At 48.1% G+C, this 27,162-nt stretch overlaps 1 protein-coding gene and 1 pseudogene across 4 annotated transcripts in view; both read right to left on the bottom strand.

The window, feature by feature from the left end:
- Fyn (FYN proto-oncogene, Src family tyrosine kinase) overlaps window positions 1-27,162 on the bottom strand; it is a 191,864-nt gene that overhangs the window by 164,551 nt on the left and 151 nt on the right. For 2 of the 4 annotated variants that reach the window (NM_012755.2, XM_039098436.2), the window contains exon 2: window positions 3,120-3,159. The exons of the other annotated variants lie outside the window; for them this stretch is intronic. The gene's annotated coding sequence lies outside the window, so the exon portion shown is untranslated. The remainder of the gene's footprint in view (window positions 1-3,119; window positions 3,160-27,162) is intronic. 4 annotated transcript variants of the gene reach the window in all.
- Window positions 3,205-26,995, bottom strand: LOC108349082 (claudin-7 pseudogene; annotated as a pseudogene).

The raw sequence follows: 27,162 nt of genomic DNA, 5'->3' as shown, positions 1-27,162 counted from the left end.
AACAGCTCTTTGAGGTGACACTGCTTCCTCACAGTGTAGCCCCACAACTTTCTAGAGGATAGCACACCAAATACATTGACTCGAGTACCATATCCATTCTAAGATAAGGTATGGGGAAAAGGTGGTTCTGGATGCAGACAGACCTCACTGGGATTCCTGACATAACCACAGGACCTAGGGCAGCTTCATGGTGGCAGCCATGTCCCATGGGTACTACTTGGTCAGTATAACATGCATGGGGCAACACTCTTCAATTGGCTGCCGACATCAGGTAATTCGGAACTGATGATGCTGACTTAGGTGTGAGCTTTGGCATTCAAAATAAAGTCCCTTCCCACGCAGAGTTGTGTCTTCACAAAAATCCACAACCAAAAGAAAAAAAAGTACAAACATCCCTCCTACAACAGATGCCACGGTGCATGGCTTCTCCCTGCTCACATGGTTATCAGAAATCACTGTTTATACAGCAGGAACTCCGGCACCAGACAGCCTTGGCACGCATCATCATCAGCAAAGGAAGAGCTAGTGCTCAATCGCCCTCTAACAATTGGAAACGATTTTGAATTAAGGTTTTTGCAAAGGGTGAGCTCCCTCACGGCATTAAGTGATTTTCAAGTCCTTAGCTGCTTTCCTGAGGATTGGAGCCCTTCTGTGGCAGCTAGAACTCCTACCTTTTAATCAGCACCCCTTACTCTATAATTCCCCACTATGTGGAAATGCTCACGAGACAAAGTAAGTCAGACCTGCTCAATACTTGGCTAGATACTCGGGCTGTGCCCTTGTACCCACAGGGGCAGCCATGAAAGCCTAGCTTCCAGGAGCCCCCACGTGCTGGTAGGCCTGACAGAAAATTCTATACCTTGTGACCAACAGCCCTTTCCTACTTTGGTACAAAAATGTACGTCAAAAAAATTCAAAATATATATGGTTTGTGTTTCTAAACATAAAACATGGATAATTTTACTTAGTTCTGAAAAAGGAACAACTTTTTTGGTGTCTTTTGTGGGGAATAAGGAGAAAGAAAAAGGGAGGGGGTCCTCACCATATAGCCCTGGATTGGCCTAGAACTCAGAGGGATCCATCTGCCTCTGTCTCCTGAGTGCTGGGATTAAAAATGTACAGCACTGTGTCCAGCCGGGACCACTTTACTGGTGGGAAGTTAGAGGTTACAGGAACAGTAATTAGCTTAAGGTCTTAAAGAAAGTTAAAAGAACTGAAACACTTTAATTCCTTCCATCTTCCCCTGACTCCTCTTAAGCCGTATGCTTGCCCGGGATTAGGGACCTACGGTAGCTCTCCTGCAGTTACTACAGCCTCAGGTTGAGTTCTGCCTGATCTGAGGGTGCAGAGTGAGACCACAGCCTGGGAAGCACCACATTCACCCAGCAAGCCCTGGGATGTCTCTGGGCACCCAGAGGTCTGGCTGATCAAAATCATAGCACACTGACCTTGCTGACCTCAAACCCAAGTGCAGAGGCTTCCAAAGCTCCCTGTCTTGTCTCAACTTTTATTTCCCTAAGACTGTCCTGTTGGTATTGAGCTGAAAAGCTCACCAATGAGCAGATCACGGAAGTGAATTCTGTAGAAGCCAGAGGCCTGCATACGATGCAGGGCCAGGGCTGCGCACGATTGCTCTAGATCAGTGTTGCAGACAATGTACTTCCTTGACCCAAAAACATTTCACCCAATACAAAGGGGCTCTAGGTCAAGGAGAAGAACTTTACCCACACTGAAATTCAAAATGGGAAATAAATCTAAGTCGTTCCTGATGATGGCAGTAGTGATGGTGATGGTAGTGGTAGTGGTGGTGGTGGTGGTGGTGGTGGTGGTGGTGATGGTGATGGTGGTGATAGTGGTGGTGGTAGTGATGGTGGTGGTGGTGGTGGTGGTGATGGTGGTGGTGGTGATGATGATGATGATGGTGGTGGTGATGATGGTGATGGTGGTGGTGGTGGTGGTGATGATGGTGATGGTGGTGGTGGTGGTGGTGGTGATGATGATGATGATGGTGATGGAGGTGATATTGACGGTGGTGGTGGTGATAGTGGTGGTGGTAGTGATGGTGGTGATAGTGGTGGTGGTAGTGATGGTGGTGATGGAGGTGGTGTTGATGGTGGTGGTGATGGTGGTGGTGGTGGTGGTGGTGGTGGTGATGGTGGTGGTGGTGATGGTGGTGGTAGTATGGTAGTGATGATGATGTCAAGGAGGCCAAGTAATTGAGAGCTGATGGAAATCACGCTCTAGGCGATGTGGTGGGGCAGAAAGGACTCCTCAGGAGTAGCCAGTATGGCTGACATCCGTTCAAGAGAGAAGAGAATTCAGAAAAGATGCAGCCACACTTGCAGAAAGGGCAAAGGAGTGGTCCCTTCACCCAAGTCCACCAACTGCTTTCTGGGTAGCTCAGCCCTTTCTAAGCTTCCGGATCTGCTCCAGTGCCATTTCCATCACACATTATCACCTAAGTAGGCCCCTGTCACATCCTCTTATGCCTCAACTAAGTTCGATGTCTAAAACCCAATGGGCGCGCGCACACACATACACACACACACACACACACACACACACACACACACACACACGTACACGTTAACCGAGTGAAAGAATGACCTGTTACCCAGTAGCCGTAATTCGAAAGCGCGGCTCGGGCACAGTGAGCATTAGCCGTCTGGGGTGGAAGAGAAGGTGACACGGAGCAGACAAAGAGGGCGCCCTCCACTCCCTGAAGGCAGAGCAGTGCTCTGAGGCCCAGCACCCATCCCACAGCCATCCTGTTTTATGTACAGAGAGGAGACCTAACTTGGAGCTAACACATCTGTGTTCATCACTGTCCGAACTTAAGTGAAGCGGGGTATTCTATTTCATATGCCAATTTTATCTCCAGGTCAACTTCTCTCTCAGAAACCTGTGAGGCTTGTAACCCCAGCACTTGCAGGTAAAGGCAGGAGAATCATGAGTTCAAAGTCATCCTCAGGTACACAGTGAATCTGAGGCCACCATGAACTACAATATTAAAAATTAAAATTAAAAACCCCTGTGGACTAATTAATCACAGGGTTCCACCACGACGCGCTCTCTAACCCACAAGGCTCTTGGCTTCAGCGCGGGTCTTGTCAACTTACTTTTGCCACGACTAGATCAGCATTGTGTTCCTTTCAAACACTGCAAAACAAAAAAACAAAGGAAGACATTAAAAATGAACTAAACGGCTTCTGTATGTAAACTACCGCAAAGCACCACCACACAGTTCCCGTTTGTCAAGGACGATTAATTTGCCCGCAGATTGTCCTCAGTGACATAATTTCTGCAGTTGCCACAGACGCCTGCCTGCGATGGCAAAGACTGGTGGACAGGAAGGATAAAGGGTAGAGATCACGACTGTACAACCATGCACTCATATGCACACGCGCACGCGCACGCACACGCACTCCTTCTTAGGGCCTCTACAACCATCCGTGGTTGGTGGACACGAGGATTGAGTATTTCTGCTCAGTAAGATGGCTCACACCCACCACCAAGCCCTCCGGAGGCTGAAGCCAGTGGTCACACCCTGGGTCAGGGCAACTCTGCCTACGGAAAGAGACCCTAATTCAAAGGAAAACAAAACAAATCTCTCTCCAGGCCCCAGCCCAAATTCGCCTCGACTCTCCCGTCTTTGTCAAACCAGGCTGTCTTTTCTTGTCCTTCTTGTGACAAAGTATCACTCTGCTACACAAGCTGGCCCAGAACCAGGATTCTCCTGCTCTGCCCACCATGCTCTCAGACTCCAGGCATGAACCTTAAAACCTGTTCCAAGGCAGCTCTTTGCAATGGCCTGTCACTCTGAGAGCCAGTCCCTCACTCTCAGGTCCACTGACTCCGTCTCTGCCTACTCGTCTGCTGCATGCTAGCCCCAAGAGGACCCTAGGAGCTGGTGCCAGCACCCCTGGTGAGACTGGGAGCTGATTCTGAGGAGAGGGAGGGAGGGTGGTGTACTCCACCTCTAAGCTTTGGCGTTATAGTGTGTGGTTTGTTGCTTGCCTTTAGCTGTCTGAATAAAAGTTCTGTTTTAGTAAAGCATCGTAAAAGAACAGCAACTATGCTTGAAGCATGTATGTAGACTGTATGAAGGACGCATGTAGAATGTATGAAGGATGCATGTAGAATGCATGGAGGATGTATGTAGAACGTATGAACTCCGAGTTGAGGAGTCTGAAGGGGAAGGAGCAGAAACATTTTTTTTTTCTTTCTTAGTTGTGACCTGTATGCTTTTGTAGTATGGCCTTTATCATCTCTCTTCCTAGCCTATGGTTTAAAACACTCCCAAATGAATTGCCAATCCCATCAAAAGCATCCCCTCCCACACATATAAAACAGTATTTTTGCAGTGTTTGATAAGATGCACAATTAGCAGGGGCATCATTGTTTCATTAACCAAAGATGACTCCAAATTGGGGGTAGGGGCGGTGACCATAGGGAAGAAATCAGAAACTTATATACTGCCCTCTGAAGGTGGGTGCTCAAATCATGACATCACTGCAGACAAGCAGGAGACCACCTCTGGTGACATAGAGACCCATCTCTCTGGCTTTTGAGACACGCAGACCCGATTGAACCATGATGGTGCCAGTCTATGGCCTCTCTGCCGGCTAACCCACTGGGGATCCACTCTGCCCAGAAACGTTAACTTAGCTCCTGATAATCAGAGACGTGTACCTCGGTGCCACGAGGATGTCCGACTGAAGGCGGTGCTCGTGTCAAAGCCATCCTCTGACACTTCCACATCACGAGGGCTGTCCTGATGTACAGGTGACAACACACGCGTTTTCTATTCTCCAGGTGAGTGACTCCCACACCTGATACAGAGGGCTTTAAGAGTCCTCACCTTCGCCAGCAAAGGAAGGGGAATTTTATACTCCTCTCTCCTGAGTGCTGCAAAATTACACAACACCAGATGCCCAATCCATAGCAGGCTGTCAAGGAATGCGCCTTCCCTGCACAACACTCCAGCAACTGGTACCAACAGGAAACTGAGAGCCCGTTTGGAGCTGGAGCTGCTGGCTCGAGACTGCACAGCCCCATCCATCCATCCATATATACATACATACACACATACAGAACCATCCAATTTCTTTTCCAGCTTATTAAACAGATGGAGTTAACTAACAACGTGTCTACAACCATAAACGCAGAGGGGGGTGCCACAGTTTTGACTCCAAAGCCTCGCGCATACAAGGCAGCTTGGCAAATTTTTAGGCATCAGCTACCTTGTTTCAAAGAGAACATGGATGAATAAAATAAATGTTGAAGAAAAGTGTATGTGGCAGCCCCATCCAGGATGAAAAGTGCCACTTGCTTCTAAAACCACACATTGCTTTTCTCCATAGCTGTGTTTTTGAAAGTTAGAATAAGTTTTAGCCATAAAATGTTTAAAGGAAACAAATGTTTTAATTAAAAATGGCCTGCTTTTCTAAAATCTCTTTAAAAACTGACCAACTATCCTGATCTATCTATATCCAAGTCTGACTGTAGGATGTCCAAGTTTTAGGTTTAGATTTCCAGTTTAAGGCAAGACAAATCTCTCCTATTCCCTGTGTGTGCACCAGTAGAGGGATATGCATATGTAGATAGAGCTGTGCATATGTAGAGATATCATATGTAGATAGAGCTATCATATGTAGATAGAGCTATCATATGTAGATAGAGCTGTGTATATGTAGATAGAGCTGTGCATATGTAGATAGAGATATCACATGTAGACAGAGCTGTGCATGTGTAGACAGAGCTGTGCATATGTAGAGCTGTCATATGTAGAGCTATCATATGTAGATAGAGCTATGCATATGTAGATAGAGCTGTGCATATGTAGAGATATGCATATGTAGATAGAGCTGTGCATATGTAGATAGAGATATGCATATGTAGATAGAGATATATGTAGACAGAGCTGTGCATATGTAGACAGAGCTGTGCATATGTAGACAGAGCTGTGCATATGTAGATAGAGCTGTGCATGTGTAGACAGAGCTGTGCATATGTAGATAGAGCTGTGCATGTGTAGATAGAGCTGTGCATGTGTAGACAGAGCTGTGCATATGTAGATAGAGCTGTGCATGTGTAGACAGAGCTGTGCATATGTAGATAGAGCTGTGCATGTGTAGATAGAGCTGTGCACATGTAAAGCTGTGCATATGTAGATAGAGCTGTGCATATGTAGATAGAGCTGTGCATATGTAGATAGAGCTGTGCATATGTAGATAAAGCTGTGCATATGTAGAGATATCACATGTAAATAGAGCTGTGCATGTGTAGATAGAGCTGTGCATATGTACATGAAGATATGCGGTAAGAGAGTAACTAACAGAACTGTACTTGTTCACACATTATAAATAGTTGCCTGTATCATCTGCTGTGGACTCTGGGATAGTGGGGTATTCTCCATGCTTTTAGTCTTTGCTGCTGATGTTTCAGATCACAGACTCAAGTGACCATGACACCACAATGGCAAAGCCTAATCACAAATGCCCAAATATCTGCTCTATTTCATGATGGAGACCAGAGGACAGAACCACCAGAGCTGTAGCACAAACCCTACCAACGCTACTGTACACTCAACTGTTCCGATCACATAACCCTCCATCCGGCCTTTGGGGGAATACATAAATACTCTAACAAGGAAACCCAGGTCTGAGCGTGAAGGTATAAGCTTTTAACTTAGGAGGGGCGGTAGGAAGAGTGGGGTTTAAGACGTCCTTTAGCTTCATGATGAAGTCAGCATGTCATGGAGAACATTAATAAAAACTAAATAATAAAAAATAAATTCCAAGATTACAATTTTACGGTTTCTTTTTTTTTTTTCTTTTTTCCGGAGCTGGGGACCGAACCCAGGGCCTTGCGCTTGCTAGGCAAGCGCTCTACCGCTGAGCCAAGTCCCCAGCCCCGATTTTACGGCTTCTTGACACGGTGTCTTCCAGCTTTTGCTGATCTGACATTTCCGAGCACCCAGGGACACTGTGACTTAGGTTTGCAACAGGCCCAGAAACACCAGTGAATAGCAACACCTTGGAAGGGCTCTATGCTAGAATGTGGAAAGGCTGACGGCCAGCTAGAGGGCAGAAGTGGGAAACTGAGGTAGACACCAGGCTGTGAGAGAAGGGGTAGGCCAGGCTGATGAAGTGGAAATTTCTGGTTTCTTTGGAGACTCAGTTGTGTCACGTGATGTTTCTCTGGAAGCTGCCTCAGGAGAGGATGCTTTACTGAAGCAGGCACATGGGAGGATGCTTGATGGAACAGAAGTGGTGTTTTACTGGAAGCTATCTTGTGAAAGGGCATGTGGTGTTTTGCTGGAGCAGATGGTTGGAGGGGTACATGTTTAGAAAGAATATAAACCCTACAGGGAGTGAGAGGTCGCTCTTGCATTGGTTCACACAGAGAGGGAGTGGGAGAGGGAGAGGTCGCTCCTGCATTGGTTCACACAGAGAGGGAGAGGTCACTCTTGCATTGGTTCACACAGGGAGTGAGAGGGCGCTCTTGCATTGGTTCACACAGAGAGGGAGAGGTCACTCTTGCATTGGTTCACACAGGGAGTGAGAGGGCGCTCTTGCATTGGTTCTCACAGAGAGGGAGAGGTCACTCTTGCATTGGTTCCCACAGAGAGTGAGAGGGCGCTCTTGCATTGGTTCTCACAGAGATGGGGAGGTCGCTCTTGCATTGGTTCCCACAGAGAGTGAGAGGGCGCTCTTGCATTGGTTCTCACAGAGATGGGGAGGTCGCTCTTGCATTGGTTCTCACAGGGAGTGAGAGGGCGCTCTTGCATTGGTTCGCCTTGCATGCTTTGCTGGTCTTCACTGATCTTTGCTTGTGAATTCACAGAGAGAAACATGGTATTCTGGCTGCTTCTTGCCACTTCTGTGGACTTGTGTTCTTATCCAGATTGAGCCACTGCTACTGATTTGTGTTTGGAGTTTGCTGGTTGTACTGACTGCTACTACTGATTTGTATTTGCAATCACCCCACAGAACCACTTCTAAACAGGTTCACGTCTGTCATTTCCTATTAATCTTTCTTCTCCCCTACCTTTGGTTGGTGGACTGGAAGGGAAGTGGGAGCGTTTAAAAACCCTTATTAAAGTAGGTTTTTGGAAAGCCTAAGCCTACACGGAGACGTCATGAGAGTTAGAAGCACACTCCTACACCAGAGTGGTATGTTCTCCATCTCCCCTGACTCAGGAAGTGGCACAAACCGGAGATGCAGCCTGAAGGCTTTATGGCACTGGGCCGAGCAGGGCCATCCCATCTCCCCCAGCCTGTGGGGTAGGTAGAATTCTCCACTCCTCGGTTTGCACTCATCCATGAGCTTCCTTTGGCTACACGTCTATGTAGACTTAGGGTTCCCAATCCCGTGTTCTCACTGACTTTATCATTGTTTTCCGGCTGGCCGGCCGGCAGCTCAGGGAGCACTGGGCGCTGTGCCTCTAGCACACAGGGGCTGCTGTGCTATCTCTGCTGGTGCGTGAGAGCAGCGGCGACCAGGGGCAGCGGAGGAGTAACTAATGAACCTGTAGGAGCCAAACCGGCCTCGCTCCTTCCTGTGTGATGAGCAGTCTGTGTGTGTACTGGACGGGGGTAGGGAGGCAGACAGTATGCTGCCCCACAAGCCGAACCTATATACAGTTACTCAGAAGACAAATTACCTCTTTAAATTTTGTCCCGAGGCTCTGGGTTTAAAATAAATGACAGATAGCCTATTGGAAAATTTTGTTTATTTTTTCAGAAATCATTTTTGGTGGTCCTTTTCATTTAAAAAAAAAAAGGCGATTAAGCTCAACCCTGTGCTCTAAAATATATGGATAATGTAAAAAATGAAAATAAATAATCAGAAGGTGATCCAGGAGGCTAAGGAGATGGCTTAGAGGATAAGAATGCCATGGAAATGAGACCTGCTCACATCCGCCTACACAGAGTCCAACAGACATGGCAGCTGCCTGCAATGGAAGGTACAAGCAGGAGGATTCCAGGGCGACACTGAGCTTCAGGTGACATGAAAGATCCTGTCCCCTCCCCGCCAAAATGTGGAAAGCAATGGTGGAAGACACTCAGGCTCCCCCTCTGGCCTCTCCATGCTCATGCATGGGTGTACACACACACACACACACACACACACACACACACACACACACACACACAGAGCTGAGTAACTAAAATGTAATCAACTGTCGTCATAATCATATCTCACGTGGGATGGAGATTTAACGTCCATGAGAAATTCAAGACTTGAAGCAATATTTTATCTTAGGAATGGAAGACTGGGAGAAAAACAAGGCGTTTTCCCTGTCATAGTATCTTCTTCGCTCCACTTTCACCCCTCCTCTCTGCCGGCAAAGGTTTAGAACATTCACTGATCCGCCAGAGCCATCTACACATTACTGAAGCCTACAGATGTAGACCTGAATGTCCTTACCACCACGAGTAAGAAACAAAGGACTCACCTTCAGTTTTTCCTTCTAATTTCAAGTCAAGCTCACCACTACATTAAAACAATTGTGCATGGCGGTGCACAGCTGTAATCCCTGCATTTTGGGAGCTGAGACAGAAGGATCATGAGTTCTGGGCCAGCCTGGGACACTTGGGAAGACCCTGTCTCAATTTAAAAAAATTTTTTTTTCATTTTTCATTTTAGTTTTGCTATATCTTGCTTTTTTTTTTTCAAGGAAAGCTAGAAATCTCAGATTTTGTGTAAAACTGCTCTATTTAAAAGCACGAGTCTGCATTTTTAAAGCATGCTGTGTGCATAAGTCCTGGCCTACGTCTGAGCATATATATGCAAACACACATGCACAGACTTGGCAGGAATCATGTTAGTTACCCCAACAGAGCAAGCAGCGGGGATGTGTCAGAGGGGCCATGGAGAGCAGGCCCACATCCTGCCATAGGAAGAGGGAAATGACGTGACCGTGGTGGCAGGCTTCCTTTAGAGTGCACTGCAGTGGCAGTGGAAGGATGCATGCAGTGCAGGAAAAGGCGGCCGAAATGATAACAGCAGAGGGCCCAAGGCGGGCAAGGAAAGGCAACATCTGACTAGGCTGACTGTGAGGTGGGGGCTCGCTCCTCTCCCTCAGGGAAAGCATCTACACGGGCTGCTTCACTTAAACAGCTACCTGTTACAGTGTCACTGACCCACCGGGCCTGGCCTGTGCACTCCGATGGTCTGGCACTTTTCTGACACGGAACTGCCCACCAGAGAGACAAACGGCCCAGTGAAGGGAGTTTTACTCCAACGGTGACAGTCTATCTCTTTCCTGCCCTTCCCAATCACGGCACAAGGAGCCTTCCGTGGGCTGCTCACCACAGGCCTCCAGGAGTCCCTTAGATAAGAGAAATCCAGGTCGGCTAGCGCCATCCAATCCTGGCTTGCAGTGACACACACATTCCACACTGCTGCCCCTGTCACAGAGGATGTCACCGTGCCGCAGCCATGCTGAGCCCGAGATGCACAGGACACCAGCCAGCAGTCAGAGGAGACACACAACACAGAACAGGCGTGCATTAACTATCTGCAGGAGGCAGACCTGCTCCAGGGCTTTCAAGAGCTGCCCCCATCACAGCACCGCTGTCGTTTACTGAATGGCTACGCTTAAATCTTCCAGCACCTTTTCTGGTCACAGTGAGGCCAAAGGAAAAGAAGACGCAAGTTTAGTTTTAAAACAGTGTGTGGCATTTCTGGTTTTCTTTTTCGTGCCAGGCAGACTCTATTTCTGAGCTACAGACCCAACCCCAAATCTTGTTTCTGAAGAAAGATAATAATAGTAAATAATTAATAATAATCAATAATTAATAATTAATAATACTGTGAGTCAGCACGAAATGAATGCTGGTATTTATTATCTCCCACGGGAATATCCCCGACTGAGACCATACATCACAAATCTGCTGATGAAGTACCCCACACCACTTCAGACGTCCACAGCTACTACAGTGAGACTGATAGTGAGGAAGACGTCACGCATGCGCCTGCGGAAGACTCATTATCATAGCGCTGCGGAAACGCTGTTCCCGTGGAGCAAACGATCTCTTCTACATTGGTTTTGCTTACTTGGAGACAAGGCCCCTATGTGTGTGCATGTGTGATGTGTGTGGGAAGCCTTTCCATGCATCACCTTTGTTAGAAGAAACCCTTCTTCAACAGTTAAGGGAGTCCAGGTGTAGGCTGGCTTATCATGAGTTTTAAAGAAGGTCAACCAAAATAATGGGAGTTCCCACGTATCTGAGGATCAGAATAAAACCTTCTGGAAGTTTCATCAGTCACAGGTGAACCGTCTGTGGTTGTTACTGCTGCTGCAATGGTAAAAAGTTCTACTCAGGAGATGAAATGACTTCTTTTTCTAGGGATGACAGACATGTACACTTGTGATGTTGAAACCTATGGTCTTACTTCTCAGATCACTACGGAGCAGAAAGTTACTTAAACTTTGGTTGTGATATACCTGATTTATAACCGCATTCAAGCAAGTGCCTAAATCGTACTAAACACAAAAGGTCACGAAGGCGCAGAAACTAACAGGCCGAATGCAAAAGGCCCTTCACAGCAGCACTCGCGCCATCTTCTGCCTCCTGTCGGCTGGGCGGCCCACGTATGAGAAACCACGCTAACTCTGCCACGGAACACTGATTAACAAAACCTCTGGAGCCGAGGCGTACTTTGTTCAAAACCACTTGGAAGTCTCTGTAGAGAGCAGGGAACGAAGCGTCTTGGCTGCTGCCGAAGCTGAGAGCCAACTGTGGTGACAGCAAGGATAAGGCAAATGAGCAGAAGACGTCGTGCGGGGGAACTGAGCCCATGCGCCTCCGAGACTCCCTGCTGAAACTGCACCCTGATACGGAACTACGATGCCTTGAGGCAGACTTCGATGGCGCTCGCTCCTGGTTTTGAGGGGACACAGTTTAAGCTCTGCACTAAGATGGAGAACGGAAACTGCGATCCTCCTTCGTCTAAATCAGAGCGCACGGAAACGACACCAAACAAATCGCTTCACTAAGCTGCGCGCTCTAAGTATTTACTGGAGGTTGTAATTCTAAACTGTGGAGGAAAGACTCATGATATGACTTGGGCAAAAGTGTTCACACATTTCATTATTGGGGGGAGAGGGTCCCGAGAAGAGCCTCCATTTAGTAGAATTTATTCTGCCCGCACCAGGGAATCTGTGCCTGCAGAAGAGAGTCTCTTTTTCGAGCAGAATTACTATGGTGTATATGTAAATGCTACTCACGGGTATCCATTTCAAGGAGTAACCATAAATAATTCTGAAGGGATTGAAGAAACTTCGAGAGAAAATTAAAGACTCTTCATTTAAAAAAAAAAACAAACCAGTGACATTGCAGTAAAAACTGACTTAGTGAGTAGCAAATATCACAGCATTCTTGCTAATACACAAATATTCAGGGTACGTGACGGTTTCTCTAATGTGTACACACATAGGTTTTTAAGTTTTAGCCATGTTATTTCAGTCTTTAAAATAGAGCCATTTCCCAAATAACTTGCCAACTAACACATCAGCATGCATGCGTGTGTGCATGTGTGCATGTGTGTGTACATGTGTGTGTGTGTGCACGCTCACACATTTGTGTGTATTTAGTGACTCTTTTCAATTAAATCATGGCACCCCATCTCTAACTCTCCTGGCTCTCGCTGACAAGACCAAGGAAAACATAAGATTTATTTACGGTTGGAGATCAGCCCAAAGTGTTCCAGTGATTTTCTGGCAGAAAAAGCCAAAAGCTCTGTCCCACCAGGCAGCTCCCCACACCTCCAACCAACACATGTTTTAAAAACAGGCTTAAAAATTTCCTTTCAAAAATTACTAGTTATTTCAGGACGTAGCAGGTTTTCAAACACATCTTCCTAAATGTAACATCATCCTTGCATGCATGTCAGTGAGAAATGAAACGTAATTAAAGAGTTTGTCTCCCTCTCGCTCGAGTGTTCTGGAAAGTACTTATAAATTATACTTGGGAATGAATCCCTGCATAATGGATGCTTTATTTAGTGCATGGGGACTGAATAGAGATGAAGGGCATCTCCCCTGGTGTTTAGGGATATAATTTCTAGCATTTCCCCATTACTGAAGTAGAGAGAACTAAACAGAAATTTTATACACAGAGTAAGATTTAGTCTCCACCATCAGGTCAAATGCTTGGGCTTCTAAGATGTGTTTCCCTGGCCTGAGGCCCCTCCTTCCACAGCACTGCAAAGAACTCACAGAAGTCAAATCCCTTCCTACAATCTGTGGTTCCAAGCAGACAGCTCTCTAGCCTGAAGGGCAGAACTTCTCACTTCACGATCAAAGCAAGCCTGACACAGGTATATCAAACAGTGACTTCCTCAAAGGAGTGTTTTTTTCCCCAAAACTTAATTTTATTACTGTACAAAGCATGCCCTCCCCATGTTTGGCCTTCCTCTCCCAGTCCCCCCTCCAACAGCCCTCCTCTCAAGGGAACTATACATGATGTTTGGGGGTGGAATGATCAGGAGGCCTTTGCCTCACACATTGTCCACAGGCTGGAGTTCCCAGCTCACACGTAATCCTTGGAAGAATTGGACTTGGGGTAGGAGCGGGGTACACGGTGTACAACTTAGCTTTCACTGCCAGGACAGGAGCAAGAGAGCAGGGCACCTCCCAGAAGGCCCAGAGCAGACCCTGCCCAGTCAATAAAGATAGCAGGACCAAACCCGTACTTAATGTTCATGGGCATCAAGGGGTTATAAAAGTCTGTGACCATCTGATGACCAATCCAGGAGCACGCTACAAGGCAGCGAGACCTGCCACGATAAAAACAATGCCTGTCACAGCTTTACGGGCCTTCCTCGCTTTGTCATCTCCACCACTTCGTGTGCACTTCATGTTCCTCATGGTGACAACACGGCCAGGAAGCCCAACACCAGGGCCACCACCAATAAGGCTCCAGCGGCCTGCAGGGCGGCCAGCAGGGCGAGCACTGAGTCGTACATTCCAGAACCCCTCTGTCAAGATGTTGAGGAGTGTTTCTGAAGAGCACGTTCCTGGCCCTCCCGAGGAGTGAAGACACAGCCTGGCTGCTCAGGCTCCGAGGGCACACTCAGCCATGTACTTTGAAGTGGACTACTTTGTTTCTGAATGGCTGGATCCAACCTACTTATTAACATTGTGTTTCTGCTTATGACAGAAAAGTATCACCTTGCTACAGTCTCTCAAGAGTTAGCGTCTTGGTTGCTTCAGGCAATTAGTCAAATTAAACTCACCTCTAAATGCCTCTCAAAGCCTCTTGTCCTCCTCCCTCCTTCCCCGGGGGAAAGATTACAGAACATGGCAGTGATAAGGAGAGGGTTTGGTCCAAGCCCTGATCTCTAAGCCCTTGTGGGATAGCTCTTCCTCCTCCTCTGGATATGTATGGGCTTGGGTCTGCTGACATACTGGTCAACTCGTTAGGATGGCAGTATCTAGCCATGTTCTCAAGCCAGATTCTAGGGGGTAAGACTGGACTATTTCCTTCTTTCCTTTGCCCACTCTGATCCCAGAATTCTCAGCATCTCCACACCCACTCAGAGAATAAGTAGGAATTTCCCCCTATGCCATGTGCAAGCTTTGGGGTACTGAGAGGGGACAGGAGTTCCAGGCCTGGTTCTGCCTAAATGTAACCACTGCTTCATGGTGGTCCCTTTCCCAAGTTACACACAGGTAACAGGGCACACATGTCCTCTGCCTGCAGGGGCTGCTCCAAAGCTCTGAATGACCCCTTAGAAGAATCCCTGAGGAAGGGGCACTGGGTCTCAGTGACCATCTAGACTTCTCCAAATCTCTATAAGCTGTTCTCACTAACCCAGGCAAAGATGTCTATCTCCTTTCCACTCAGAGGGGAACTATCCTCCCCTTCATGAGCTTCATACATCCAGTCAGGCCTTCTGAGGTACAAGGCCTTGGGATCCACAATCATTCTCCTTCTAAGAAAGCCAGCCTCTTAAAGAAAGGCTCGGGCTGACTCTGGTCTCTGAGAGATGCTCGAAAGGCCTGCTTGAACATCAAAAGCAGAGCGATGCATTCTTGTCCTTGGCCATGTTCTGTCCTCGCCTCATACAGAATCCTTAGCCCCGATGGAAGAAGAGCCCCAGGACAGCAAGAATTAGGAGGGATCAAAAGAGAACTGGGTATCGGTTGAAAATATTATTCTGGCCAAACTAGCTGCTCCTGATGTAACATCCCCAAGGTCCAGAACACTCATCAAGGATAAAGGCAGTGTATCCTTCCTTCAGAATATTTATCAACGATTGAACTAAGGGCAAAAGGGGCTGATGGTGTCCCGTTCTCCAACTCTTAACACCTAGTGTCCTTACTGTCTACAGGTTTTCTATTTCGGAGTAGAAATCCACTTAACAAAGAGTCACCCCCCTGCATCAGTATCTACCTGGAACCTTGTATTGACCCACTGTTTCCTTAGGAACAATTCTTCAATTCTGTCTCTCTCCGAACATACCTACCAGTTAGCCCCCCAGCAATCAGACCCCTTCCCTACCACTCATTTCCAGCCTTTGATGCAGCCCTGATCTCTACTGATCTCAGTTGATTCAAAAGCTGCTTCCTTTAGTGTCGTGAAGCATTCCACTCGCTTGACTAGTCAAATCAATACTAAACTCTAGGTCAGCACAAGGCCAGCTTCCCATTCCAAGGCCAAAAGCACAACTATGCACAGTCACAAAACTTCCCTAAGGAGAGCCGCTGAAGCCCTCCAAGTTCCAATGGAGTGCCAGTCCACAGATGCCATGATCTGCCTGGTGACAGCACACAGGGGAGCTGAGTGCTCTCTGAGCCTTCTCTAGACTCCCAAGTCTTCCTCTGCCCACCAGGTAGCCTCTTCTTGCCTCACCAACATCTCTCTTTCAGTAGAGACAACAAGATTGTGCCCAGTGGATGCTGTCTCGGGGGCAGGGCCAAGCAAGGTGTTTCTGTCACAGCTGGAGAGATGAGGGACAGGGAGAGAAACAGGCTTGCCTCAGATGCAGCAGACTGGGAATTCAATCCAGTCAGTCTCCCTGGATCACACTTGGAATGAACGGGCTGTAGTCTATCTGTTTCCAGGAGCTGCCAGCACTTACAGAGCACCTGGCTGTGCTCCTTCTGCCAGGTTCTCAGAGTCTTCCCAGGTACCCCTCACCGCTTTCCACGGAGCAAGTCAGCCTCTAAGGGAACTGTGTCCAACAGTAACAACAAGCCGTGAGAATTCTTCAAAGAACTCTTCTTACAAGGAAGAGTGTGGTGTGGCCTGCTCTCTCTGCCTTCACCTCCACTGGGAGGCAGGCAAGAAAGGGCGTCACAGCACTTTCACACGAGATGAACATAGGTAGAATACAAATTATTGCCTAAGAACAGAAAGAATACGGGGGTGCTGGGGAGATGGCTCAGCAGGTAAGGACACTGGCTGTTCTTCCAGAGGACCTGGGTTCAATTCCCAGCTCACAGCTGTCTGTAACACCAAGTCCGGGGGGCTCTGACACCCTCACGCAGAACACCGATGCACATGGAGTAAAAATAAATTACAAAAAAGAGACAGACAAACAGACTATAGATTCTAAACAGACTCTGAGGACCTGTAAGCACAATGGATCACCTGAGATACTGCCTCACCACAGGACAGTTTTCTTCAGATACATCTCCATTCAGAACTATTACTAAGAACGTGTAGGAACACTAACCAGAAAGCACACAGTACGTGCACAGCTCACTGGAGTCTAATGCAACCTTTTAGTCTCCTGCTACTAAAACAGACAGTATTGACAGTGACGTGCACAGAAGGGGCTGAGCATGAAAAACTGGGTAAATATCACGTGGTGACGTTCGAAGCCAACAAAGGGTAAAGGCCATCTCGTCACGGCAGAGTGTGACCTCCTACACCTCAAGTAGGGGGCAGGGAACTTTTAAACCAGACTGTGCATGGTGGAAGCCCCGCCCCCACTTCTTAAAGATCACAGTAGCATTTCAAACCACGGTGAACGCCAGGCACACTCGCTCTTGCTTCTGCAACTGTCCTACATCCAAAGAAAATGTTCTTTCCATGCCAGCACATGAGACCCAGCATTCGGGAGAGGGCTAGGTAGGGGACACCATTAACGAGGAACCCCAGTGCAGCTCTCAGGTGGTTCAGAAGACTCTCGGTGAATGCCTGACAAACGTCGCCCATTGTGCTCTTGTGTCCTTTGTTGGAAGAAAATGACTGGACTGATCCCTCCTGTAACCATGGAAAACATTTTATAAAAAGCTCGTTTCCTGCCATCCCTTTGAAAGACACACAGAAAAGGCTAAAGCCGAGCTACGGCGTCAACTCAGTGCTTTGCAGGGCCTTCGCTCTGGTACAGAGGCCCCCCACTTCCCTGCTAAAGAGATCCCGCAGACGATGCCCGTGGAGGTGGTGCTCCCACAGGCGAAGCACCTTCTGCATAGCTGAGGAGACTCAGCCGAATGCAGAGTCCAGAAATGGCAGGTCCACTGTGAGGCCCTGCTTCCTCTACCTCAGGGGCAGTGAGGCCCAGCAAGTGTAGCCCTGTCACTCCCCGTCTTTTACCATCCACTACTATAGGCCTCCAGTCTCCTCCAGAGGTGGGGCCATTCTATATGTCCTCCCTGGTCTTGCATGTCCCTCTGCAGTGTGGGAGCCTCCATCCCTTGTCTGCTCGCCCCTCTCCCTTTGAAAACAGGTAGCAGAGGAAAAGACCTAACTACTTTCCTGACCATTCTAAATTTTCGGCAAAAAGCTGAAGCTTCTGAACAAAGCTCTTTAAACACGTCACCTTTTCAGGATGTGGCAGATCCCCAGCAGTCTGGGACCACTGAACCTACACCACAGTCGGTAGGGAATGCATCTTCTGCCACCAGGATGCATGGAAACTCGCCATTCGGGAAGATACCAATCCAATACCATGTTATCCAGGAAACTAGCTGCACCCCAGACCTTGCCCTGGGGCCCATCCAAAGCAGCAGCCACTGGCCTTCAGCTTGTGACACTGCTACAAGTTGCAAGTGGACAGACCAAAGGATGGAACGGCACACAATATGCTAGCACAGAAAGGCCCCAAAATCTCTTCGAGAAGACAGAACTCTCGAATAAGGACTTTAGGAATCTGGAGAGCTGGTCTTAGCTAAATTAGTAGCTGGAGTATTAACCTGGACAAATCCCGAAGCTCTTTGAACCTTGGATTTCTCAGATCAGCTTTCAAATAGCACATGGCGTCATGCATCAGAATGCTATCGAGAGAGAGAAATGCTTGATGTAAGAAAATAAGGAGACCAGGATTCTAACTGAGCCTTGACAAACGGGAAGAATTCTAAGGGAAGGGGAAGAAGACTAGGGATCCAGAAAAGGGCAGTAAAAGCAAGGACACATGATCCATGTTAAAGATACGGTGAGAAGACAGCCATCTTGGCTAAATAGTGAGGGGAACCAGGTATAACTAAGGAAGAGCTTGGAGGCAGGAGGTTTTACAAGGCCATCCTCAGGAATCTGCTCTTTCTCCTCCTACTCTGTGGACGGTCAGCACACAGGAGGAACCAGTGTCAACATCAGCTCCAGCTGACAAGGATCAGGGCCTCCCCCACTCGATCCAGAAGCATGGGTGGGAGTGAGGCAAATGCTCTCTGCAAGACAGAGTCACAAGGACTCCTATCCTGAGGATGTAGACCAGACCTCGGTGTACAAAGAACTGGCACAGGGCTACAGTGTCGGGGAGGAGCCACTGGTAAGTGATAAGAAGGACAGCGTGTTAAAGACGTCGCTGACACGCCAGCTCCAGAGCCCTGTGTCTGAGAACAGTAAGATTCTGCGCCTGCATTTCTACATTAGGAAACAAACTACAGCAGAGGGACACCCTCGAACTGAGAGGCTAACCAGGGAAACTGGGAACAGAAACCAGCATGTCTCAAAACACTCTCACATTACTCACGTGGTAAGGTTAAAATAAAATTGAAACAAAAACCAAATTTTACACGTGTCAGCGTGTGAAAATGTCGTGAACTGAACACCACACAAAACTGAAGGAACTGACGGACCCTCACCCGCCTTTCAGTGGGGCTTAAACTGGACGGGCTGTCACAGACGTGCAGAGCCAGCCACTGAGGGGGTGGTGAGAGGGGGAGCGGGGGGGGGGGAGAGTTCCCCAGGCTCTGTTGTGGGAAAGGAAAACTGGCTCATTTTAAAATTCCATTAAAGCCCTACTTTTCGATATAAGGCAGATGGACGCCTTATACAACTTCTAAAAAGCCTACTATTTTGGGGTACCTCAAAGACAGAAGCTCTGAAGAAAATAAAGTCTCCGAATTCACCAAACAAAAGTCCCACCAGCACATTCAAAAGAAGCAGGGACTTAGAAGCCTTTAAAATTGAAGATGAGAGGTCTTCGTGTATCAGAGGCCAGGGCTCCTCCAACTCTTGGCCCGGGGAGTCACTTCTCACAATCCCTACGTGCTCCCACCACTAGAGCTGGGGCTCTGCTGGCGTTCCCTGCCTCTGGAAGTCCTCCTCCCCCTCGGTTCCCACCAGCTACGGAACAGGTTTCAGAGTGTTCTACCCTCCCTGGCCTTCTGTAATCGTAATGTGGCCTGGGAACGTGCACTCCAGCAGGGCCCAGGCACTCTGCACTCCCTGACACGCTGTGTCCTTTTAATGAGGTAAAACCTGGCTTTGTTACCTGTTTGCTGTTCTACAAGGGTGGATGGCAGAGTGAAAGGGCCAAGGCTTGCAAGGCACCAGCTCTGTGGTGCTGGGTACTCACTGCCCCGGCGTAGGTCGGAATCTCATTTGAAGGATAGAGCAGAGGGGGAGGTAATGAATGAAGACACGGGAGCCAACCTGGGTTCCGACCCCAGCTCTGCCCTGACAAAAGTCATGTAACCTTTTATGCTTCAGTTTTCTTGCTAAGTCGGGCTAATAATGTTATGGAATGAGGCTGTGTGTTACCCTCTCAAATCACCCCCATACACCCCTGATTCGCCAAGGGTTTACATGGCGTTGTAAAAGTCCAGTACTCCCTGTCCCCCGCCCATCTGACTCCCTCTGCAGCATGAGTCAGGCTGTGATGTGGTGACAGGAGGTGTAGGCAAGTGCTGTGGGAGTCCCGAGGGAGGGCTGAGAGGGGGCTCCTCAGGGAGCGAGTCCTCACTGGCTACATCAGGAGTGGGGTGTCCACAGTCGGGTGAATGCGCTTGGATGTGCCCTAGTACGTGACACAGAAGCTGCAGGGGACAGGTGGCAGGGAAGAGGTGTTACAGCCTTTGGAAGCAGGAAGCACCCAGGCCCAGCCTCACAAGCTATTAGCTGTGTGACACACGCAAGTGACCTCACAGCTTTGAGCCTCGGTCTCCCCGTGTGACTAATGGGGATAATAATATTGTCCCTGTCACATGGAGTTGTTATGATTAAAAAAAATTACCGTGCACAGAATGGCAAACACAGGCCCCCAGGGTTCAATAAAAGGCTGGTGTTATCTGTCCAGCATATTCAGCCAAGAATGAGTAGCTGTGGTAAGCTAGGTACATCTTTCATTACCAACAAACGTGGTAAGGGGAGTACGGGCCCCAAACATGTAATCCTCAGGAAAGCTGTCTGAATGGGAGTAAGCAGTAAGCTAAGCCCTTCTGGTACTGCAGGGTTTTTTCTCTCCCAAAAGCTTAGAGGAAAATAGGTGGTCAATACCCACTTCCCCAAGACAGCATGGTGTGACTTTGAGATGGCAGGCACACGAATACAGAACGGGATGTGTGCTCCCTCAAGAGACCCAAGAAGACCAAGGTGGGCCACCCAAGCCAAGGGAAGCACAACGCAGCCCTGTGGAAACAGGCGGAGAGCGACAGAAGCACTCCCATCCAAATGTCACAACTCCGAGTCTAGCAAACACTGTTAAAGTTTCATGAGTCAGTTAGCATTATCTGCTCTCCCCACGTTTTTATTAGGTCGTAAATCCAGCTCAATTTATATCCTTCTAGGATTACTGCGTGCTAATCAAGTCCAGAGTGTCACTTATCCCTGCGCTGTCTATGCTACGTGTCACCCAAGCCCATCTAGATAATGTTGTTGAGGATACTTAGGTTGTTTTAAGAGCTGAAAATTAGATTTGCTCAACTACAAACTCTCAAAGACCGCCATATTTCTCTGAATAACCCAACCCACCCCCGCCCCAGAAATCAAATGCATGTTTTTTCTCTCTTCGTGTTTCTTTTTCTTTTACAAAGTCAGGATACGTTCTACAGCCAAGGGGCTGAAGTATAAATAGGTCACAATTCTGGTTGCCTGACGAAAACCAAGAAAGGGTTTTCCAGGGTTGACTTCAGAACGCCTTAATGTTTCTGCTCTCAGGGATAAAGAAGCGTCGGTGTTCCTTAAAAAGATTCTCCGAGGATGTTGTTTCAACCACTCCATATAAGCAAAAGTCCGTCTTGCCTAATCTGAGACAGGCGATCTCCCATTAAATCTCATTATAAACACTCAAAAGTCCCTAGTATACACACAATACAATTTTAAATACACACATAGGCATACACATGCGCTCACACAGTGGTGCTCAAAATCACGAACATACTAAGGTATTAATGTAATTTCTGCTCTCTAAATGCTAGGGTGCCTGTGTGTGCGTGCGTGCGTGTGTGTGTGTGTGTGTGTGTGGTGTGTATGTATGTGTGTGTACATATATGTGCGTATGTGCATGTATGTGTGTTTGTGTGCATGTGTGTGCATATGTGTGTGTGCATTACATATCAACAGTAGCAAACACTGTTCTCTGATACATGGAGTATGATTCTAAGTGCTCTATTTACGCTTGTCCATTCAGTCAGTCTCCATTTAGAGATAAAGAAACAGAAGCAGAGAGAAGGCTCAGTGGTTAAGACTGTGTTATGCTCTTGGAGAGGATCCTAGTTCAGTTCCCTGGACGGCAGCTCACAATTATCAGTACCTCCAGCTCCTAAAGATCTGACCCCTCTGGCACCTCAGACGCCTGCGCTCACATGCATCTGTCCCACCATCGCCCCCGATTAAAAAAAAAACAAACAAAATAAAAAAGAGGAAGCACTGGAAATAAAGAAAGATAAGGTTACACATCCAGGATGATCAATCTGGGACCCGACCTCAGCGCCAGACTCTTGAACTGAAAGGTTCAAAACCTAGTGACGTTGGCCCTTTGCTTATGTCACCAATTCTCTCTGGGTTGCATTTTGCCGCCGGTGAAATCGGCCTGTTAAGTGATACGATCCTTAAGGTTCTGGGCTCCATGACCTGCAGCCTTGAAAAACTCTGTGAGTGGCTTCTTTGGGATCGCACGTCCAACTTCTGCACTCATCTGTGGAGAGGCAGGTGGCTGATACCTCTCTGGTCACTGGATGATCCGGTCTGGTTCCCAAACTTCCCATGCTAAATCCAATGGCACTTTTCATCTGTATCTTGTCACCTGTCCGGCCCCAGCTACTACTAACACCCTTGCCTGACCTGTATTTGGGATCTCCTCCTCCACTGAGGGCCTGCACCTCTATTTCTGTTACTGGGCTAGCCAGGGCCACATCTATTTTTTTTTTCTACTGGCACATTCTCCCTAAGGGACAGATCCACGGCCTCAAGTATTTTGCAATTTTTCTACTAGCAAATTTATGTTTGAATCTCAGTCCTCTTCTGAAGCTCCAGACCCGGCCACCCAGTCACCTGCATGAACGTTTGACGTGACCACAATGAAGCCGTCCTTCTGCCCCTTATGGGTCTCCACACATCCCATCATTTCACAGTGACGTCTCTGTTGTGTTCTCAGATTCCACAAATAATTCTCCCACGATGGCTCTTGTCCACCGCTGGCCAAAGCCCCACACTGTGACCAAGTTTATGCATAAAACACAAATGAAGCTCATGCCACAACTCTACTTAAAACCCCCCCTAAGGCACTCAGGACGAGTCCTTTAAAAATCTTTTCAATTTCTCCTTTGGCTCTGTCTCAGCCCTCTGTCCATCTCTCCACTGGCCCCATCTGGTTTCGAACAAGTTACAGCATCCCAAAATTTCTCTGTGTTTTTTTTTCCTGGTACAGAAGTCTTCCCGCAAAATTCAGCCAACCAAGTCTCAGTTCCGTCCATTTCCCACTGCCCCTAGCTGAGGGCAAAGACACTGTAGCCACACTAACTGAGCCTAATCCTGGCTCTTCCCTTGGAATCACGGTTTCAGATTAGTTACTCACTCTGATTAGTTCAGATTAGTTAGACGCATTGAAGCTCATAACTTTCATTCCATGAAATGGTGATGATCAGAAACAAAAACTGTGATGATCAGAGACGCTACCAATCAGATTAGCTCCTAAGAGGAGCACGATGCAGGGTGAGTGCTCAATAAGCGTTAACTATTGTGTGTTACTGTCATTGTCATCCTCTCTAGAAGACTGGGGGCTTCTGTGGAGCAAGGGCTCCGGATGCACTCCCTGCCACAGTCCTACCTCATTGCTCTCTTGCACAAAACAGCATAGTGTTTGCGGGACAGATAACGGTAAGGAAAATGGTCACTGCAAAGAATGAAACTACATGGTCGACTGTGATAACTGACATGGACTGTACTCCCATGCTGACGTGGAGGTCTGTGGAGACCGGGAGACATTTGGATTGCTAGCAGCTCCCCTACTCCAGGTCTAGAAGCACAGCTAGCTTCCACATGATGTGCTGGATGAAAAGACACGGACGGCCAAGAAAGCCGGTGATGGAGTTCACCTGTCCTGCATGCTGAAGGACAAGAGAGCAAGTCTAATTCCCAACTAAAGCAGCAATGGTCATCAAAGATAGCTGTGTCTGTGAATAGATAGTGTCCTTAGTAACCTAAGCAAATAGATATGAGCCCCCCCGCCCCCGTTCCAAGTGTCCCGTCCCCATGAAGCCCTCCTCTGGGATCACCAAGTTGCCAGTCAATTGTGAGGAAACTAAGTAAAATGATACTGTGATTTATAAGGATCCTGCCTCGTCTCTTTGGAGTTTCCAGAATTTCGGGATGAATACTAGGTCAAGACAGGTACTTCTGGGGTAACAGAACGGCCTCAAAGCCCGCAGAGCCGGGATTAAATGGCACCACACATGGCATCGCCCAATGATAAGCCAGGTTTGTAAAAACTTGTAAGTTGAAAATAGCTCGACTTTCAAAGTCAAAGCCACCAACCAATGATGGCTTTTGTTAAGTGTTATGCAAAAATGTTTACCAAACACACACTCCCTTTCCCGTTCTCAGGGCACACAGCTAAGCTATTATTCTCGATTGAATTTTCCTAGGTTAAACACGGCCATCGAGCCATGACTCTTCTAAAGACTGAGTGGCGGTGACGCATGGAGACTGAAACATTTTAGTGGTCGATGTACCCTCCCCAACTCTTCATCCCGCCAAGCCGTCCGTTGGAACAGGTTAGAATGGGAAACTACGGCATGATGGGAGAACGGGACCCAGCATCACTCATTGTACAGGAGCAAGCCCCCTTCTGAGCAGAAACACACGTATGTGGTGCTATCACAGGGGCACAGACGAATCTCTTGTGTTTTTGTACCATGATACATTCTCAGGCCTACTATAGCTACTAACATGAGTCTTCTTAAAAGACGCTGGGTACGTACGTACGTATGTATCGTTGATCTGATTCATATTTGTCGCTCATTAAATGAAGCCACCAAGTAATACCAACCAGAGTAAAACCCAATGAAAATGAGACAAGCCAGATTAGGTTCTCGACCCAGTGGCAGAAATGGACAATAAACAAAAACAGACTCTGACGATGGTGTTGGGAGACAAATTTGGAGACATGGTGGCTTGGCTGGAGCAGAGAAGCCGGTGAAGGTTTCAGAATAGAGACAACATTTGTGCTGGGCCTGGGCTTCAGAACATCAGAAGAGGTGGGGACTCCAGACCGTCAGAAAATAGAGGGCATTTGCTCACACTCATTTAACCTTATTAATAAGTGCCTCTGACTTGGTCAGTACAGTGTGAGTTTATTGTGTATTGACTTTCCTTTCTGGGTTTGGCATCCCAACAAACCAGCCTTTGTTTCCAGAGAGCATTCATTATTAACCCTTCTGCTGTATGTATGGTGTGTGTGTGTGTGTGTGTGTGTGTGTGTGTGTGTGTATGTGTGTATATGTGTGTACATGTATGTATGTGTGTATATGTGTATCTGTGTGTGTATATATATGTGTGTATATGTGTATATGTGTGTATATGTGTGTACATGTATGTATGTGTATATATGTGTATCTGTGTATGTATATGTGTGTGCATGTATGTATGTGTATGTATGTATATGTGTGTACATGTATGTATGTATGTTCCACAATGGATGTCAGCTTAATTCATCACAACTCTTTTCAGATAAAACAGCTAAAAAGTAAACTTGGGACAGTTCCGTTACTTTGAACACTTGAGGCCCCACAACATGATCCAGGAATCAGCAGACTACACCAAAGTTTCTGACACACTATGTCTGAGATTTACATGAATATCTCTACCTTAAGAGGAACATCATGGGTTCTGAATCCAGTCATCTACACCCCCGGCTCATAGTCAGCTAGCCCCAAAGCTTGAGAGTTGAAACCACTTCCTCCCAAGTCTGAGGGCATGGTACTCGTGGGGCAGGGGCAGGGGCAGGGAGACTGAGCACAAAGGGTGAAAACTACTGTAAGCTGCTTTGGTGCTGAGAGGATGTGGGCATCCAAAGTCACCCTTGAACCAGACAAGTGGTGCCTCCAGGGTCTTCCGAACGCCAGCCCAAGTGCGTTCATGCCACAGCCCCGGTCACTTAAATAAAAGAGCATAGCTGGACACCACAGCACATTTCAAAAGACTTCATTCAGCAAAGCGGCCTTGGACTTTAGAGAATCCAGTCAGGCTGCCTCACTCTTGGTGAACTGATTCTGACTCAGACACAAAATTCTTCTGATCCCCCCACCCATTGATTTATCCTGTCTCAGGTATCAGTACCTATCCCCCAAGAAGAAAGGGGAGGAAAACGAGGGATGGAAGGAGGGTTCCTTGAAAGTATAGCAACTCCTAAAACAGCTGAAATAATTCCTCCCTTAAATAGGGGAAACTGCAGTTGCCACTCAATGCCACCACCCTGGGAATACAGCAAAATAAGTGCACCTGCCACCCGGGATCGGGAGCCTTCGTTTTTTGGTGAGTGTGGCAGAAAGGACTAGAGATCAACTGCTTCATCAGAAAGAAAGGGAAGCCCCAGGGATGAGACAAGAAGCATGGTGGTGCCTTGGGGACTTTATGTGTCTCTTTTCTATGAACTGAAAGGGCTCTTTGTGTCACACACACACACACACACACACACACACACACACACAGAGAGAGAGAGAGAGAGAGAGAGAGAGAGAGAGAGAGAGAGAGAGTCTGATTTATTAGAGGAAGGAGGGGCAAAATGGGTGATTTTATTATCCCTCCTCCCAGTGAGTCCCAGCCAATGCCTCCTGGGCCCAAGCTTGGTGGCCTCTTTCTAGCCCAGTCCCTGTGGCCTCAGAGATAAGAGAGCCTAGAGGAGACCAAACAAAACCATCTACCGACCTAGGGAAGTAGGGAGGAAATCCAGCGAGTCCAGAAGGGAGGAGGAATAAGCTTGAAAGCCGAAGGGGTGGGGGACAGAGGAAGAAAAGGCAAGGCCAGACACAGGGGAAAGGGGAAGGGTGGGTGGGTGGCAGCACAGGAAGGGTGAAGGGGAGGGTGGGGGAAGTGCAAGGGAGGTTCCAGAAATAGGCAGAAGGATGCGCTGGGGAAGGCAAGGGCCGCCGAGGGAGGAGGCCGGGAGGTGGAGGAGTGGGGCAGGGGTTGGGTGGGGAGGAAAGCAGCACCGGGCATCAATTATTAAGTGATTACATCATCCCTGACATTAAAACAACACACACAGCCCGGGTCCCCGCGGGGGGCTGCGAAAGGAGGGCGGAGGCGGAGCTGGGCCAACCTCGCCCCCAAGCCAATTCTTATTTTTTTCACCCGGCGCCTGCCGGCGGCCGAGGAATGGCACCCCGGTGCCCGCGCAGCCTCCGGGCGGCACCCCGCATCAGTGTCCTGCGTCGCGGGGCGCCCTGGAGGCTGCGCGGCGGGACCGCAGCGGGGGCAGCCCGTGCGGGGGCGCTGGGCCGGGCGTCTCCGCAGCATCCCGAGGCTCCGCGCATCC

This window comes from Rattus norvegicus, chromosome 20 (genome assembly GCF_036323735.1).
Source record: "Rattus norvegicus strain BN/NHsdMcwi chromosome 20, GRCr8, whole genome shotgun sequence".
In the NCBI taxonomy this organism is placed as follows: Eukaryota; Metazoa; Chordata; class Mammalia; order Rodentia; family Muridae; genus Rattus; species Rattus norvegicus.
The sequence above is the reverse complement of the archived record's forward strand: the minus strand, read 5'-3'. Positions and strand labels throughout refer to the sequence as shown.